Genomic DNA, 17,519 nt, shown 5'->3' with positions numbered 1-17,519 from the left:
ACACACACAAAAGGCAGGTATAAAAGAAAAGCATGAAGAAAAGGTATAAAGGTTTAAAGGTATGAAGAAAAGAAGGTGTAAAACACTTTTTATAAAGAGCTTATTTTTGTTTCTGCTTTGGCTTTACTTGAGTACATTATTCGGGGTCCAGTCCTGGCTGGAAGAAGGATCCTGGAGCTGGGCTTACATTTGTCCTCCAGTCCTGGCCAAGCCAGTGGCCTGGAACCTCGAGCATCAGGAACTACAGCCTGCTGTCCGAGGGACAGGGAAGGCAGTGACGTCCAAGTCCCACGTGAGAACGAAGCTGCTGTGATATGGACTGGGCCTGTGGAGGAGGGCAGGTGGTCAGCAGGGTCAGGGAGGATGCCGCGCACACAGCCCCAGGGGTCAAGCTCCGTAGACGGCTTTGGTGAGATCGGCGTGACACGTGAGCAGGTGTTTGTTTTATCACAATTCTCTCTGTGTGCAAAGATATTTATGTCCTTTGAACCCATCTATGGCTTGTGACTGTTTCTTTGGTTGGTAGAGAGAAAGGTAATCCACAACAGACCCCTCTGTCTTTTCTCCATTCCAAACTGGTGTTTTGCTGTAATTGTGTGTTCTTCATTGAGTTCCCAGTGGCAGCTCTATTGTGTGAGTTAGCAAGCACATAACAAGACTAAGAGCGAGGCTGCAAATCCGCTCATACAGAAGTTTTATTTGCAGTTCAAGTCCTGCATAATTTTCTTTGGTTTTTATGGATTTTGCAATTTGTAAACAAAGAAGATTTCAATATTCATCTTCTCTGTAAGAGGTGATAAAACACCTGAAACATTTTACCAGCTCAGGGATTATTTCCTCTCTAATAGGTGTATTTCATTTATAGGTAATCAAAGAAATGCTGGCTTCACAGAGAAGTGTGGGTGAAAGATAAAATTTGCTTTTGACTTTCAGATGGAATGGCGAGGCTGCAGGTTGTCATAGGAATGTGCACCTGTGCAGGAAGGAGAATTGTTTCTGATGGAAAGTCTCTGTGTGCCCAAGGAGCAAGAGACTAGAGTCACCCGAGGCAGATGTCACCCTGGCTTCTATCATTTTGCATGCTCATCCAGGGACTCAGATTCACTCAGTGTGAAAAGCAGGGCAAAGGCTGCCACCGCCACAGTGGCCCAGTGCTGCGGGCCTGGTGCAGCCTTCGAGCCAGTGGGGAGGGGCTCGGCAGACACCCTGTGTGCTCAAGGTGTTGGGGGTCCGCTGCCTGTGAGCCTGCTACAGTCTGGCTTTGGGTCCAGGGTTTACTACTTCTGGGTTACGTAAATTTAAACTGAGCTTCCTTGACAGCCAGTTACCTTATCTATAAAATGGGTACAAATTGGAAGAAAGCACAGCTATCCCCTGAAGGACAATGCAAAATGGGACTTCCAAGTCCACACTGGTGACATTTCTGGGATATTTAACAGGACATGTGGAAGACCGTGTCCTCCGTGTCCTCCGGTAGCAGAGTCTTTAGGAGGCTGTCTTCTGACTGGATTTGCATTTAGAACACCTTGGCTAGCTTTGATGAGGCTTTTGTCTTGCGGGGGGAATGAGCTAAGAAATGTGTCTGCGCTCTCTTAAACGAGACAGCCAGGTAAGGGAGGGTCATGTTTGGGGAAGGAGTGGAGTAGCTCAGTGAGTGTGTGCCTCACCTTCGGGAGGCCCTGAGTGTCGGCCTCCGCACCCACAAATGAACAAACTGGGCAACGCTTGTGGCACCCTCACTCCGACGTCTGATGCCTCGTGTGCCCACAGTTACCTGCAGGGTAACTACAGAGTAAGGCACCTTTTAAGGAGCAAACCCTGATGTTGAAACATAGCTCCCCCCCGAAAAGATAAGGCTCTTTGTTTTCCAAAACCAGAAATTCTTCACTATTTACTTTTCCATATTCAATTTAACAATTATTAATAACTGTTCTTTGGCATTTGTCATTAAAATATTAGAAACTTTAAATTTATCTTTGTATCAATTATATTGATACAAATTGATAATAATTATTGATATATGTGTTTTATTTTATTTTTTAATTTTATTGAGAAACAAATAGCAATGAGCCAGTTTCAAAATCGATTAGTAGGGCAGTTTCAATAATTAATACATTGCACATTGTTGTCTACATAGTGGTTATTCATAGTACAAGATGCAGACATGATATCCTGTCCAAACACTATTAGTACAAATCTTTCTTCTCAGTGAATTAAGAGAAAGTAGCTATACATCTATCCTAACTATTTTACAAAATTTTACACAGATACAAAATGGTCCTTCATTTGTATCCCCTTTTTTGTTTAGTTTTGTTAGAGATGGGTATTTCTTTGCCATTTAAACAGAACAAATTGGTCAGGCAATGGCTATAACTCATCCACATGGCTGACACTGACAAAGGGGCTATAAACTGTGGTCCAGAGTTTCAGGGTAAATCCTGAGGGGATCTGGCTGACGTTGGCAGGAACGAAAGTTACATTTCTTGCTATATAGGTCTTGCTTTATCTTGGTCTTAACCATCCAGCAGAAAAGTGTAAAAACGAGGTATGATATATGTATTGATAATAACAATACAATAAGTAAGCACTTATACGTTGATTAACTAGTTCATTTTAAGGGGTGTTGGTGTGATATGACCTTACTACTAATCATTGTCACTCTATGTGTCAGTCTGGTCCCCATCGGGAGAGACACTGCCCAGAAATATGCGCAGGGAAAGCTGAGGGTGAGTTGTTAACTGCAGCAGGGTATTAGAGTAAGGAGAGGCCGACCAGCTAGCAGTCGAGAGAACAGCAGCGACGCGGGAAAGCGGCTTGGAGAGCAGTCTGCACGCTCCAGGGACAGCCCGGTAAGCCCGCGGGGGGCACAGCCCCGGCTACGTGTTGGGTGGAGACTCGCCGCAACACTTCCTTGGTGGCTTTTGCCGAAAATCACCTCTGGAACTTACTTTCCTCCCAGGTGCCCAGGAGGCCTGAACCTCCCCCGCAAAGCTTTCTGCGAGGGACCGCCGAGGGGGACCGCCTGTCGCTGAGCAGGCCCCAGGAGCCGGCCGGAGGAGCTGGCAGCCTCCCCGGAGCGTGGCAGGAGCAGGAGACGCACACCTGTGTGCTGGGGCCCCTGTCAAAGCCTAACAGTTGGCAAAGAAAAAGTGCAAGTGGTCCACGTCCATTCTCGGAGATTAGGCAACAAAGGTGAGTTGCAAGCTAAGCACCAGTAAGTAAATGTTATCCAGCCGCTCGCTATGCAGAGAATGCTTTTGTGGAAACCCACGTAGGCACACATGGTGAGGCTCGAGTCGAGAGTATCTGGGAACAGAACGCGAAGGAGTCCGCGCCGTGGTCAGCACGTGGAGCCAGCTGCGGCTCTGGCGTTCTTGAGTTTTCCTTATGATGCATTTGGGGTGTGAAGCTGGACTGCAGAGGCCCAATCAGAAAGTGCTGCACACATTTAGGTTCCCGGATATAACATACTGAGCCCTGCATGCTGCACAGAGCGCGGACCGGGGGCTGGAGCACCTTCCCTGCGGCTCCACCCCTGAAGCTAGGTCTTGCTGCTGTTAGGGCAGGGAGGGCAGTGGACAGGAGTGCTGCAGTTAATGCTATCAGGAATGCATTTGAAAGAAGCTAATCAAGGGAGTAGGTGTTTTTAAGAAAGGGAGGGTAAATGAGACCAATACAAACACTGATGGCAGACATCTTCCTTACTGGCCTGGGGAGAGAGCTCAGCAGTCTTCGTGCCTGCCTGGCAAGTGTGAAGACCTGGATTTGATCCCTGGTACCGCATGCCTGCATCCCAGTGCTGAAACCAGGCGTGGGGGCACAGGCCTGTACCCCAGCGCTGGGGAGGCGGAGATGGGAGGATCACCCCAAGTCTGACTGCGTAGTGAGACCCTGTATCCAACAAATAAATAAAAAGAAAAAAATTTAAAAAGCAATATTACAAGTAGAACATAAGCCTGCTTCTTGCCAGCCGTATGGACAGCTTGATTCATTACTGACGATTGCAGGGATTGCCCGAGTGGCCTCAGCTGAGAAGCGGCACTGGGCGGCTTTCTCAGGGTCGGGCCTGCAGTGAGGTCAGATTTAGTACAATCTACGAGCATAGCAGTCACTTCTTTCTGCCTTCAGAATAGGCTACTCTAAATGATTATTTATATGTTTTCAGGAATTAAATATTATTTGATCTAAAGCTACTTTTAGCAAGAATTATTATTGAAACTGGAGAAACAAAAATAATCTTGGAAATGTTGCCTTTGTGTTTATGCTCCTCCGGCTTACTTGCATCAGATGAAGACGATGTAATATTTCAGACGTACTAAACTGCGTATGTGCTGCTCCGAGCTGTTTACAGCTATTTCATATTTGGGTCTCTTTCTTTTCGAGATCTATGTAGTTTCTCAAGGTCAGGAATTATGTATTTGCTATTTAAATGGAAAATATCCTGCAAAATTTGCTTCTTGAGCAGGCCGTGCTCAGTCTGCAGGGAGTAGGGGAAGTGATGCAGCAAAGGATTTTAAAGTGACAACACTCCAATTTCAAATAGTAGTCAATAAGAAGCGTATTTTAACTTATGTCTTCATTGCCATCATAATTCAGGGTTGTCTTCCAGTTACAATGCTTCCTAGTTTACCTTTTTGGTGATCTTTGCCAGTTACTAAATCAATTAAGGAATTAAAAAAGTCTTACATTATTGCTTGAGAAAGTTGTTTCTGTCCATGTGACTCTCCTTAGGCACATTCTACATCTTCGATCACATTTCTCTGTGGCTCCATAATCTCCTTGATCAGAAAATTTGGGGCACAGCTGAATTACATGATGTTACAGTACAGGTTCTCCTATGTCCTGAGTCTTCACTGACCTTGAAAGGCTAGGGCCAAAATGTTGGTTGTCCTTGGTCTGTAAACTTACGTTGTTACATTCTCTCAGGCTTTCACAGAGAGCAAATTGGTCAAGCAATGGCTGTGACTCATCTACAAGGCTGACACTGACAAAGGATAAATCCTGAGGGGATTTGACTGACATTATTGATACAAAAGCTACATATTTTGTTATATAGGTCTTGCTTTATCTTGGTCATAACCATCCAGCAGAAAAGTATAAAAACAAAGTATAAAATGTAAGGCCATATTAATATGCTGAGCTGTAAGAGGCTCAAGTCAACAACTTCGGATGTTGCCAGTCTTATGGAAAACCCGCTACCATTATGGACTACTGGACTATATTAGAATATTTTGTTGAATTCACACACCTATAATATTTAAATGACAATGGAATACCCATCTCTGACAAAACTAAACAAAAAAAGGGGATACAAATGAAGGACCACTTTGTATCTGTATATTCAAAATAGTTACAATAGATATACAGCTACATTGTCTGAATTCAATGAATAGAAAGGTTTGTTCTAATAGTGTTTGTGGACAGGATATCATGTCTGCATCTTGTACAATGAATAAGCACTAAGACAACAATATGCAATGCATTAAGTATTGAAACTGTTATCCTAATTGGTTTTGAAACTGTCTCATTGCTATTTGTTTCTCAATAAAATTATTTTTTAAAAAAGAGAGAGAAAGTTGTTTTGGGATACCGGTGTGAAGCCAAGCTCCATTCCCCCATTCAGGAGTCTGGATAAACTTGCCCCATTTGGTCCAATTTAGATCCAGCATCTGCCAAATAGACATGAATTCCTAATCAGGCAGGAGCAAGAGCCCTCAGAATAACTCACATCACAGCCAGCCCTGAAGGGCGCCGAGCCTGCGCGGGCAGCGTTTCTCTGCCATTTGTAGCCAGGCAGCAAACACACTCCTCTGGGTCTGAGATGATGCTCTCTGAAAGTACATTCAACTACTTTCTTTTAAACCAAGACACTAATAAGGAAAATGTCAATTAATTTTCAGATTATCACTGACATGGTCTGTTAGAAAAATGGAGCAATAATGTTCCTCTCACACAAGAAGACCGAAAGTGTAATTAGACAGCAACATTGACATAAGGAACATTTATTCCAATTTTCTGTGCAGTTTTTTTATCAGGAATGGGGGTTGGACTTTGCCTAAGGCTTTTCGGTGTCTGTTGAGTTGATGTTTTGATTTTTGTCTTTGGCTCTGTTAATTTGGTGTATTACACTTACTGATTTGTACATGTCAAGCCATCCCTGTACATCTGGGGATGAATCCTATTTGGTCACGGTGAATTATCCTCTGGATGATTTGCTGCATTCCCTTTGCCTTTATATTATTGAGGATTTTTGCATCATTGTTCATTAGGAAGACTGTCCTGTAGTTCTTTTTCTTGGTTGGTCCATCTGTGGTTTGGGTATCATGTTAATGCTTGCTTTCAGGACTGTTTTGGAGTATTACTACCCTTTGCATTTCATTAAAGAGTCTGAAGAATAGTGGTATTAGGTCTTCTTTAAATTTCTTATAGAATTCAGCAGTAAATCATCAAGACCTGGGCTTTTTTATTGGTAAATTTTTAATTACAATTTCAATTTCATTGACTAATATTGGTATTTAGAATTTTTGTATCTTCTTGATCCATGTTCAGCAATTCACGTGTACCTAAGAATCTGTCCATCTCTTCCTGTTAGAGTACAGGTTCTTCAAGTAGATCTTGACGATCCTCTAGATTTCCACAAGATCCATTATGATTTCACTGTTTTCATCCCTAATTGTGTGGATTTGAATATTTTATTTCTTCTTTTTTATAAGGTTGGCTGAAGGTTAATTACTTTTATTTAATGTTTCATTAAAAAAACAAGCCTTTGATTCATCTATTCATTGTTTTCTTCTTAGTCTCAGTTGCATTAATTTCTGCTCTTATTTTTATAATTCCCTCTCTTGTATGAGCTTTGGGTTTGATCTGTTCTTCTTTTCCTAGCAGTTTGAAGTTCAACATTAAACTATTTGCCCTCATTCTGTTTTCCTGATGTGAGGGTTCACCACTATAAATTTTCCTCTTGGGAGTGCTTTCATTATATCCCATAAATACAACATTGTTACTTAACTGTAGATACTGTTCAATTTCTTCTTTAATTTCACCTATGACTCACTGGTTATTTGGGGCGTAGTTAGCTTCCATGTGTTCATGAAGTTCTTGTGGTTTCTCTTGCCACTGATTTCGATTTCTGCTGCGCTGGAGTCAGAATCCACCCATGACAAGCAACACCCACCACCATGTTAAATGGTCAAAAACTGAAAGATTTCACACGAAAAATAGGAACAAGACAAGGATGTGTGCATCACCACTGCTATTCAGTATAGTTCTGGAAATATGAGCAAGAGAATTAGACAAGAAAAAGAAATAAAATGAATAAAGATAGGAAAAGAAGAAGTTAAATTATCATTATTGCAGATGACGTGACACTCTACATATATGGCTCCAAAAACTCCATCAAAAGACTTCTAGCTTTTCACATTGCGCCCCATACCGGGATGGGCTCACTCCCTCTGAAATCCTTTTCAGAAGGCCGCCACCCTTGGTGCCGGTGTTGGAGGGACTACTCTGAGCCTGCAGCAGCAGCTGCAGACACTGCAAAGGATTCTGAAAGGACTACAGTGAACTGTGTCAGAATGTCATCCCCTTCCCCTTCATAGCCCAGTGCACTTTAGTACAACCTTGCCCAGCCTTGTTGAGACGCTGTCACTCCTTCTCCTTCACTCTTTCCCCACCCTTATTAAGATGTGACAGATATTTAAGCAGAGACAAAGCAAAGCATGAGGCCAGAGGATCTGTAAGGATTGGGGAAGCGTGTTTGGATGCCAGCCAGGCATTTAAGGTCTGCATCCCAGGAAGGCTCCAATGGCCAGCTTTATTAATAAGCTCTGTTTTTTTTCTTTAAAAAAACTTATAGTTTTAATAACCTAATTCACTAGTATAGCTAGATACAAAGTCAACCCTCACAAATCAATAGCATTTCTGTATACAAATGACAAGCACCTTGAGATAAAAATTAAGGAAACAACACCCTTAACCATAGCATCCAAGAATAAGATATTTAGGAATCAATAATAAAAAGAAAGTCAAGCATCTATATGTTGAAAATTATAGCACTCTGAGAAAGGACATCAAAGAGGATATTAGAAAATGGAAAATACACTTGCTCATGGTTAGAAAGAGCCAACATAGTCAAAACGGCCACACTCCCAAAATTGTTATACAGACACAACGCGATTCCAATCAGTGTACCATTAGCATACCTCACAGATCTAGAGAAAACAGTTGTAAATTCATTTGGAGCTATAAGAGTCCTAGAATTGGAAAAAAAAATCCTAGGCAACAAAGACGAGGAGGGAGGCATCACAATCCCTGAATTGAAGTCATACTACAAAGTCACTGTGTTACAATCGGCAAGGTACTGGAAAAAACAACCAAAAAGCCCTCCAAAACAGAAGATAAAACAGACCTAAGGATCAGCGGAACAAAGTAGGAGAAATAGAAGCAACTGCAAACACGTTCTGCCTCCTTATCTTTGACTAAAGTGGCCAAACCCTGGAAGAAAGATAGCCTCTTCAGTAAATGGGGCTGGAAAAATTGGCTTTCCACACGTCACAGACTGAGCCTAGACCCACCAGGCACTGGTACACTGTACACTGATGGTACACTGATTGGAATCGTGTTGTGTCTGTATAACAATTTTGGGAGTGTGGCCGTTTTGACTATGTTGGCTCTTTCTAACCATGAGCAAGTGTATTTTCCATTTTCTAATATCCTCTTTGATGTCCTTTCTCAGAGTACTGTAATTTTCAATATATAGATGCTTGACTTCCTTTTTATTATTGATTCCTAAGTATTTTATTCTTGGATGCTATGCACAGTGTCTTTCACCAGGCACTGAACTAACTTTGAAGTGGACCAAAGATTTCAATATTAAACAGAAGTGCAAAATCTATTGGAAGAGAAAACAGGCAGAAGCCTCAAAGACAGAGGCACAGACAAAGCTTTCAGGCGTGCAGCCCGCCACATGAAAAGCGCTGGGAGGAGCCGACAACCCGCATCTCATTTTATTAAAAAAGTCTTCCCAGCAAAAATATCACAAAGGAGTAGAAAAGCAACCCACAGAATCAGAAAAGATTTAACCCGTTGTTTCTCAGACAAAGAACTAATATCTAGAACACATAAAGCATTGAAAAAAATCCTATTCCCCAAATGTAAAGAACCAGTTTAAAAGTGGACATCTGAGATGAATGCACACTTCGCAGAAGCAGAAGCACAAATGGTGAGTAAATACATGGAAAAGGGTTCAACATCACTGGTAATTAGAGAGATGAAAATTCAACCGATGCTGAGATTCCATCTTATGCCAGACGGTATGGTTATCATCAAGAAGTCATCCAAGGGGCCGGGGAGATGGCTCAGTTGAATAAGCACTTCCCTGGCAAGCTCAAGGACCTGAGTTCAAGCCCTGGCTGCACAAAAAAAAAAAAAAAAAAAAAAAAAAAAGAAGAAGTCATCCAAAACAAATGCTGGAGGGGATGAATGAAAATAGAACCCTTCTGTTGATGGGAGTGTAGACTGGCACAACCACTGTGGAAATCAGTGTGGAAATTCCTAAAACAACAATGACAACAACAACCAGCATTAGAGGTCCCATTTGACTCAGCTATTCTCCTTGCAGGTATCTTTTTGGATAAACTGAAAGCATCACACCACAGTGACGTATGTGGATCCATGTTGATAGTAGAACTGTTTGTCATAACTAAATTTGGAAACAACCCAAATGTCCATCAAATAAGGAATGCTACAAAATATGCCTTTAAAAATATTATGGCACAGTACTACTCAGCTGTATGGGCAGAGATATAGCTCGGTGGCACAAGTGCCCGCCTGGCAAGTGCAAAGTCCCAAGTTTGATCCCTGGTAAAAAAAAAAATCCAAATACTCAGCCATAAAGAAGGATAGCCTTATATATTTATAGCTAACTGGTGGGCCTCGAGACCATACTCTTAAGTGAAATAAATCAGACACACAGGTAAGTATTACATTGTTTCCCTTACGTGAGAAACTGAATAAATAAGGACCAAAATGTATGGTAGTTATTGTAAAAATGAAGAAATTGTCAAAAGGAAAGAGGAACTAAGGGGGGGGGGTAGGGGGAAAGGAAGAGGAAAGAAAAAACAATTAAGGGAGGACAAAATGGAAACAAAGCTTTGTAAATAAGAAGAAAAAAGGGTTGAAGAGAGGGGACACTGGAGAAAATGAGGTGTCAAAACATATCATGAAGAGCTACAAATTCCTTTTGATGAATGTGGTCACTATGTACACCTAAATTGCACCAAGAAATTAATCTTTAAAGAATTTAGTCATCAGCAGATGACCAGCTCATTCCTAGAGAAGGAATTTCCAAAATCCACAGAAAGGAGCATCAGTAAGCATCAGATCTTCACTGGGAGGGAGGGAGGGCGTTGAGTATTGATGAGCCACTGGAGAGGCTCTGCACGGATCTGTCCATCTAGTTCACGGCCTGCTTGTACTTAGAAGCCCCCGAGCCCTGCGAGCATCCCCCTGGATCGTGGATATGCCGCACCGGCCGCTCTCGAGGGAGCACGGCGGCATCGACCATGTGAGCTGTTGCTCTTCACCTCTTTCTCTGCCTCGGCTCAGATTTCGTGGAGGGACATCTGGAGACGAGAGGCAGAGAGAAAGCACGAGCTGTGTGGTCTGTGGAGGGCCCGTGGGCTACCAATGCCTCCGTGCGCGGGATTCGGCCCCTCGCGTGCCCGGGGGCGCGCCTGCCCACTGGAGGGGCCCGAGGCCGGCGCCGCCCCGAGTGCGGGTCCTGCCCACGCGGCTGGCGACCACGCGGCTGGCGACCACGCGGCTGGAGACCACGCGGCTGGAGACCACGCGGCTGGAGACCACGCGGCTGGAGACCATGTGCAGCGCTCGGCTACCTTCCTGTCGCTCAGCAGAGCGCTTTTTCTGAGGTTTCCATGTTTCATTTTTGTCTTGATTGACTCGCAAACGGTTTCTGTGAATCTAGGAGGAAAGGCAAAGTCCTTAGAGGTCTCCGCTAAGTGACGTCCTTATTTCTGACTGAGCTAAATCCTTAACTTTTCCTTGTAACTGAAACTCCAGATTAGGCTTATTCTTTTTATTTGGCAAAATAAAATAGGTCATTAAGTAAAAAATGATAAAAATAAGAAAAAATCCTTTTCGCTCTGACTAGAATTTCAGTGGCTAACTTGACTATATAAAACGGTCCTTGGGATTTTCCGGCTCTTAATTCAGATGAAATTGTGGTCAGTTTACGGCAGAGGAAGAAGCAGAGGGAAGCTCGCTTATCCACTGACGTGAAGTTCTTGTCACTTGAGGGTATTTACTGCCGTTGACACGGACTCTTGGGCTGTAGAACACTTGCAGGAGCGCCCTGCAGACAGCAGCCCCGCGTTCGAGGGTCCGCTGTGACCTGTCGCAGCTGCAGGTGCTTCCTGCCAGGCGCACTCTCAGCGGCAGCACTGCTGCGTGAACGTGAGGACGGTGCTGCAGGCGCAGACCCACAACGCATCGCGATCAGCAGGCGTGGCGTGGCCGGCAGGGACGCTGCCCACTGGCTCTTCCCGCCTCAGGTCCACGGCGGCCACCGGCTCACTCCCCCTTCCCTGTCCTCCCCGGGCTCTCTTCCCACCCTGACGTTATCCACAGGGGTCAAGTTCCTCCCTGCGCTATGACAGAATGTGACATTCCAGCCACCTCCAATCTGTCACAAATAACTCAGGCTTTGTTCTGCAACAGTTCACAACTATTTCTTTCTTAGAATTAATGTAGTATACACTAAGTAGTACTTTCTGTAGCCGGGTGCTGTCCTAAGAGCTGCTCTCCTAACATCTCACAAGAAGATTCAGTCTTACATATAGTCTATATATTTATATTTATATTGCTTCCTTGCTGTACAGAAGTTTTTTAGATCGATGTAGCACCATTTGTCTACTTTTCGTTGCTCATGGTTTTGGGATCAGATCTAAAAATATCTTTACCAGGGTCAAATGCACTAGAGCTTGCCTCTGATGTTCACGTCTCCTCGCTGTACAGCTTCCGGTCTTACTTCGACATCTTTAACCTGTTTGAGTTTGGTTTCGTGTCCGCTGCAAGCTAGCCTTCCCGAGCCATCTGCACACGGAGGTCGCTAGTTTTCCCAGCACTGCTTACGCGGAGGCTGTGCTTTCCATGTGTGCTCATGGCCTCTTTATAGCCCAAAGCATTTTGTCCAAAGACACACGCAAGCGGGGACGGCCTATTCTAGCCCAGTCCATGCGACACTGGAGGAGCTACGGGAACAGGAACATTCCAGAGAAGCGAAGAAGCGCAGACCGCCTGCCTGTCCAAAGGAGGACCCACCAGAACTGCTGACCGCAAGCTCAGCCGGGGCAACACCACGGCCAGATCTCTAGCCGGCAGGTAGGGAGAACCTCGAAGAGGAAGAGCTGGTTTCTTTGAGTCAGCAGAGTTTTCTTAGGGAAAGTCTTTTCAGAATGAATTTATTTTTCAACATGTAGTCATGCACAACATGACGCTTTGATCAATGGCAGGCCACACACACAAGAAGCCTGTAAGACTAAACGTCTGGCGATGTCGAGCAGTCTTGCTCTGTGCCATTGCATCCTATGATGCTCTCAAAGGGACAAAGTGATGTGTTTTTCAGGACATATTCTCACTGCCAAGGGAAGCACTTCTGTGACTGTGTACCAGTTTAGGCGAGGGCTTGCCAAGTCCTGTTAATGTTTCTGTGGATAACCTAGTGTGTGTGGGTCATGTGACTGCACAGGTAGGCAAACTGAGTCAGTGGCCACAGATTGCTCGTGTGGAAAGCTGAACAGTGGTGGTGACTGCAGGAGAAGGAGCTCCAGGACTCTTGGGCTGTGTGAGCTACTTTATATTTAGCCACGAATACCTTCTGCAGAGACAGCCTAAGGGCAGTTCTGTGGGCCCACAACACCAACATTTTGACATTTTCATACAGTTTCATGATTCTTTTTGGGGAACTTATTGACTTAATTCAACAAATGTCATTTGGTAAATGTTAAAGGTCACTATGAAGAAAGGAAAACCACAAATCTCTAATACTCAGTGATGAAAACTTGAAGGTAAATATCACACACTGAGAATTGTCTTCAAAGTAAAACTAAAACTCTCTTAACCATTTACTAAACTATTCAGTTTAAACTGAATATTCAGGGCTAATATTTCATCAATATTTCATACATTTATCTCATGCTGTTTCACTGTTCAGGAAATTAAAATGCTAAACACAGGATGATATTTGTGTCTTTGAGAAATGAACCATAATTTCTGGTTAACCAACAGTTTTCTTTTGGAAGGCCCAAATCTCCCTTTTGAATAGGGGGAGGTAACCCAGTAGTGATCAGTCAGCTGGAATGAGCTCTGCTGGGGCTTCTGGGAAAATGAGCTCTGCTGGGGCTTCTGGGAAAATGAGCTCTGCTGTGGCTTCTGGGAAAGCTGCATCTTGTCTGTAGACGAGAAGGTGGGGTGAGGAGGCAGCTCCTTTTGCCTGCCTCCTCTCCTTCAAGTACCATGGTATAAGCACACGGTGTTTACAAAGAAACAACCCTGAGGGTGAAGGTCCAAAGAGGAGGGTAGGGGTGGGGGGAGGCGGGGTCCTGGGTAGAAGGATGAAGTGTGTTCAGTCCTTGGTGGCACTGATGGCCAGCCAGATCAGATTAACCTTGGGACTGTCAGCCTCTGAATTCTGCTGAGTGAGCTACGTTTAAAGCTTGGCGATGTGCAGTTTTGCTTACCTTTCGAGGAGCACATTCTAACTAATGGATGATTATTCTAATTCGGCTAGGCCCCAGAACAGTGTCTTCTAGTTATTTTTGTGTAAGTTTGCCTTACAAACCCAAAAGTGCTAAGACGGTGCACTGATTTCCCAAAGAGACTCACGTAGCAGACAGCTCACGTGCCTCTGGGGAAGAAAGCAGGCCGTGCTGCCGAGGGGCTGCCCTGGTGCTCCGTCTGTGCGTTCTTGATAGGGATTAAGTCAACCTGAAAGTTCCCCTTTGGATGAATGATTTGAAGATTATATTTAAATATAAAGAAATCTATGTGTGCCGAACTAGTAAAATTAGAAATAAACGAGATCTGATATTTTCTTTCAGTACATTCTTCACTTTCATTCCCCGTGCCAGTTGATTTATTAAAGTCTGGAACTATAAACTTATCATACTGTAATCTTCTCCAGGAAAAGGCAATTGGAAGGCGGCTGCAGCTGGCAGCATATTACGATAGCAGGAAGTCAAACAGAGAACCGGCTTTCATTTAAGATCGGCACCATGATGAACACAGTGATGCTGGCTCAAAGCAGATGGGCCTTAAAAGGCACTGTCCCCACAGGTGGAGAGCATGCGAAAGGGAAGCTACGGAGAACGTGCTTTGCTCATCGCTATCTCATAGGAATGATTCGTTTTTCTGCTTCTTTTGAACATAGAGAAATAAAAAAATTAAGACCTACAACCTTCCAAAACATGTCCTCTTTAAGTAATGTTTGTTTGATGAATTTCAAGATTGCATACATATCGACTCCTCTTTTGGTTGGAATTTTGATTCTTTACAATTTTTTCTACTTTACTTGTTATTGAGAAACAATATGTCTCTTTCTTTAATCAATTTTGTATTCTAATTTATGACAAAATTCCAATCTTTTACCTTTACTCCAGTTTCCCTTTACTCTGATACTTCTCCAATATGTACAGGCAGTCTCTGGTAATAATTAACTGATTATTTTTGAAAGAAAGCCTGCTAGGTCCCTCAGGCTGGCCTTCCACTGGTGACGGTCCTGGCCCAGCCTCCCACGGAGCTGGGACCACAGACATGCTGCACCATGCCTAGCTCATGATGGAGGCTCAGCCTCGCTTGTTTATCAACTTATCACATGGCTGTGGATGGCTTGATTTGTGCCTGAGACTTCAACAGTTCTAGGAATAGATACAGTAGGAGAGCTACGAGACTGCATTAGGATTGTCTTGATCTGGCTTGAAGGATCAGAGTAAACATTTCTGAGGTGCTCAATTTTGAGCTGAAACCTGAGGGGGAAATATGCTTACTAATACACTTTTCGTCCAGTGCTAGTTTCAGTCTTGGGCATCTGTGTGTTCAGGTGGTTTTCCTCTGGAGAGCAGGCCTGATCCCTAAACAGTAAAGGAGGAATTGTCCCCACCACAGTGAAGGACAGGGATTATCATCTAAAATTATATAGGAAGAACACCTCTCCAATAATGGGCCAGAAAAATTAAGAAGGAAAGGGTCAAACAGCAGGTCGTTGGCAGGAACATAAACAATTCTTTTCTGTGATTTGTGTGTCCATAAAAATAAAAATCATGTTCTTAATCTTACATGGCCATATTTAATTTTATTTCCATTTTATGTTATTCAATTACTGAGATTTATAGCATCTCCAGAAAAGAGCAGCTAGAGCTGAGGATCACTGCAGAAGGGCCTTGGTGTCCCTGCCGAGGTGTGCGTGTCAGCCTAGAGCCTACGCCAAGACGCACAGAGGGCAGCGCTGCAAGGGGGCCAGGACACCACACTTTACATTTTCTCAAACCACATATTTGTGGATTTTCGTACCTCTCATTCAGGTAGAGAATGTCTGAAATGTGTTTTTAGTAGTTAAGCAACAACCCTACAGATTTGTCAGATGTGAGTCAAACATTTAAATTATTAATATTCACCATCTCTAAATGTGTTTGCTCAACCACTTTCTCTCTCCTTCCTCTTTCTCTGTTACCTTCCTTTCCTCATTTACAAAAGAGATAAAATTAAGATCAGTCTTTCTGAGTTCTTTTTGTGCACTAAACTAACTGGACATGGAGGAATTAAAGAGGAATATGTACTACCTTCAAAACTCTCAGCTTGTGGTAAAGGTATAAGCAGGTATATATTTGGAAAATGATACCTACAGGGGACTTAGCAAGCGTTGTCATGGAAGTCTGAAGAGTTTTGTAAGATTACAGAAGGTAAGTTTTCCTTAAATCAAAATACTGATGGAAGAAAATGGTGATCAGGTGGTTTATATCTATAGACTCCCCAGAAATTATTTACAATAGTTTGAATTATACCATTTTTTACTTTAAGTTAGTGCAAAAACAGCAGATATCTAGTGGAGATCAGCCTTTGAATTTAGCATCGTGGCTTTTTCCTAGGGTTCGTGATATGCAGTGTAATACTTCCTTAAAGTACTTGGCAGTGCAAGTGCTTGGCGGCATCAGAGGGGTGGCCCAAAAGGTTCATTATAGGAAGGCTTGGTAGTGGATGGGCTTTAAGGAGCTCGTTGGGTTCTCAGGGCTCTAAGGTCCTTAGTGGGTTAGTCCAGCGATGGGTTTACCATTGATGGGCTTATGGGGACATGATGACAACTGAGAGGGCGCATCTATGATGTCTCCTCTCCGCCTTTCGTCTTCTGCTTCCCTGTTGGAGTGAGGTGAGCATTTTCCCGCCAAGCACACTGCTCTCCCATTGAATTCCTGCCCTGCTTCGATGGAGCCCGCGGACCACGGGGGAACCCTGTGCCCCGGGGAGGCAGAGAGAGGCCTCCACACGGCTGCACCAGCATTTGAAGTGGAGCCGTGCGCATTTCATCACCTACAATGGAAGCAGTTAACCCTGGAAGACATCACCAACATGGTAGGAAGACTAGCTGAGAGGAGCAAAGCAAAACAGAAAACAAAAGTACTTCTTGCAAGTAAAGCAGTTCCTGTGAGGCCTCATTCTGGCAGGAAACTTTGTTGTTAAAAATCAGGCTTGTTGGAGTCTGAAGTTGTGTTCCGGCATTTCTTGGAACACAAAATAACAAAACAAACAAATAAAATCATCCCTCCCAAATAAAAATATATCCCTGTGTTAGGTATAAACAAAAATATAACAACTGGCCTCATCCTTAAAATCCTTTTAACACCATGGCATGAAAATGCACGACCAAATTCACCACCTTCCCGATCTCAAAGTGTACCGCTCTGTGGCATTTTGTCTGTGTGACTGCTGAGCAACCTGGTACAAGTAGGATCAGATGGGGGCGGGGAGGCCTCAGCTGTGTAAGCGCCAGGCGCCAGGTACCGAGTTTGATCCCTGGTAGCAACGAATGAATACATAAATAGAATCAGAAAATATACGTATGTTTGGTGACTGCGTTATTTTACTTAGTATAATGTCTCCAAGTCTCATCTAAATTGTAGCATACATTAAATTTCCTTTCGAAAGCCAAGCAATATTCCATTGTGTATACACATACCACATATACATTCACCTGTCACGGGCACTGGGGGTGTTTCTATGCTTTGGCTATTGTGAGCAAAGTTGCTTTAGCTGTGGATGTCATAGCTGGGTGTGGTGGTGCATAGCTGCAGTCCCAGCACTCAGGAGGCTGAGGCTGAGGCAGGAGGATCAACCACGCGTTCAAGACCAGCCTGGGCTACATAGTGAGAAGCTGCCTCAAAAAAAGGCAAACAAACAAACAAACAAACAAACAAAAACTGTGGATGTCATGGGATAAAAAAGTTATGTTT

This window comes from Octodon degus, unplaced genomic scaffold (assembly GCF_000260255.1).
Source record: "Octodon degus isolate 3935 unplaced genomic scaffold, OctDeg1.0 scaffold00054, whole genome shotgun sequence".
In the NCBI taxonomy this organism is placed as follows: domain Eukaryota; kingdom Metazoa; phylum Chordata; class Mammalia; order Rodentia; family Octodontidae; genus Octodon; species Octodon degus.
This window is presented reverse-complemented; position numbering follows the sequence as displayed.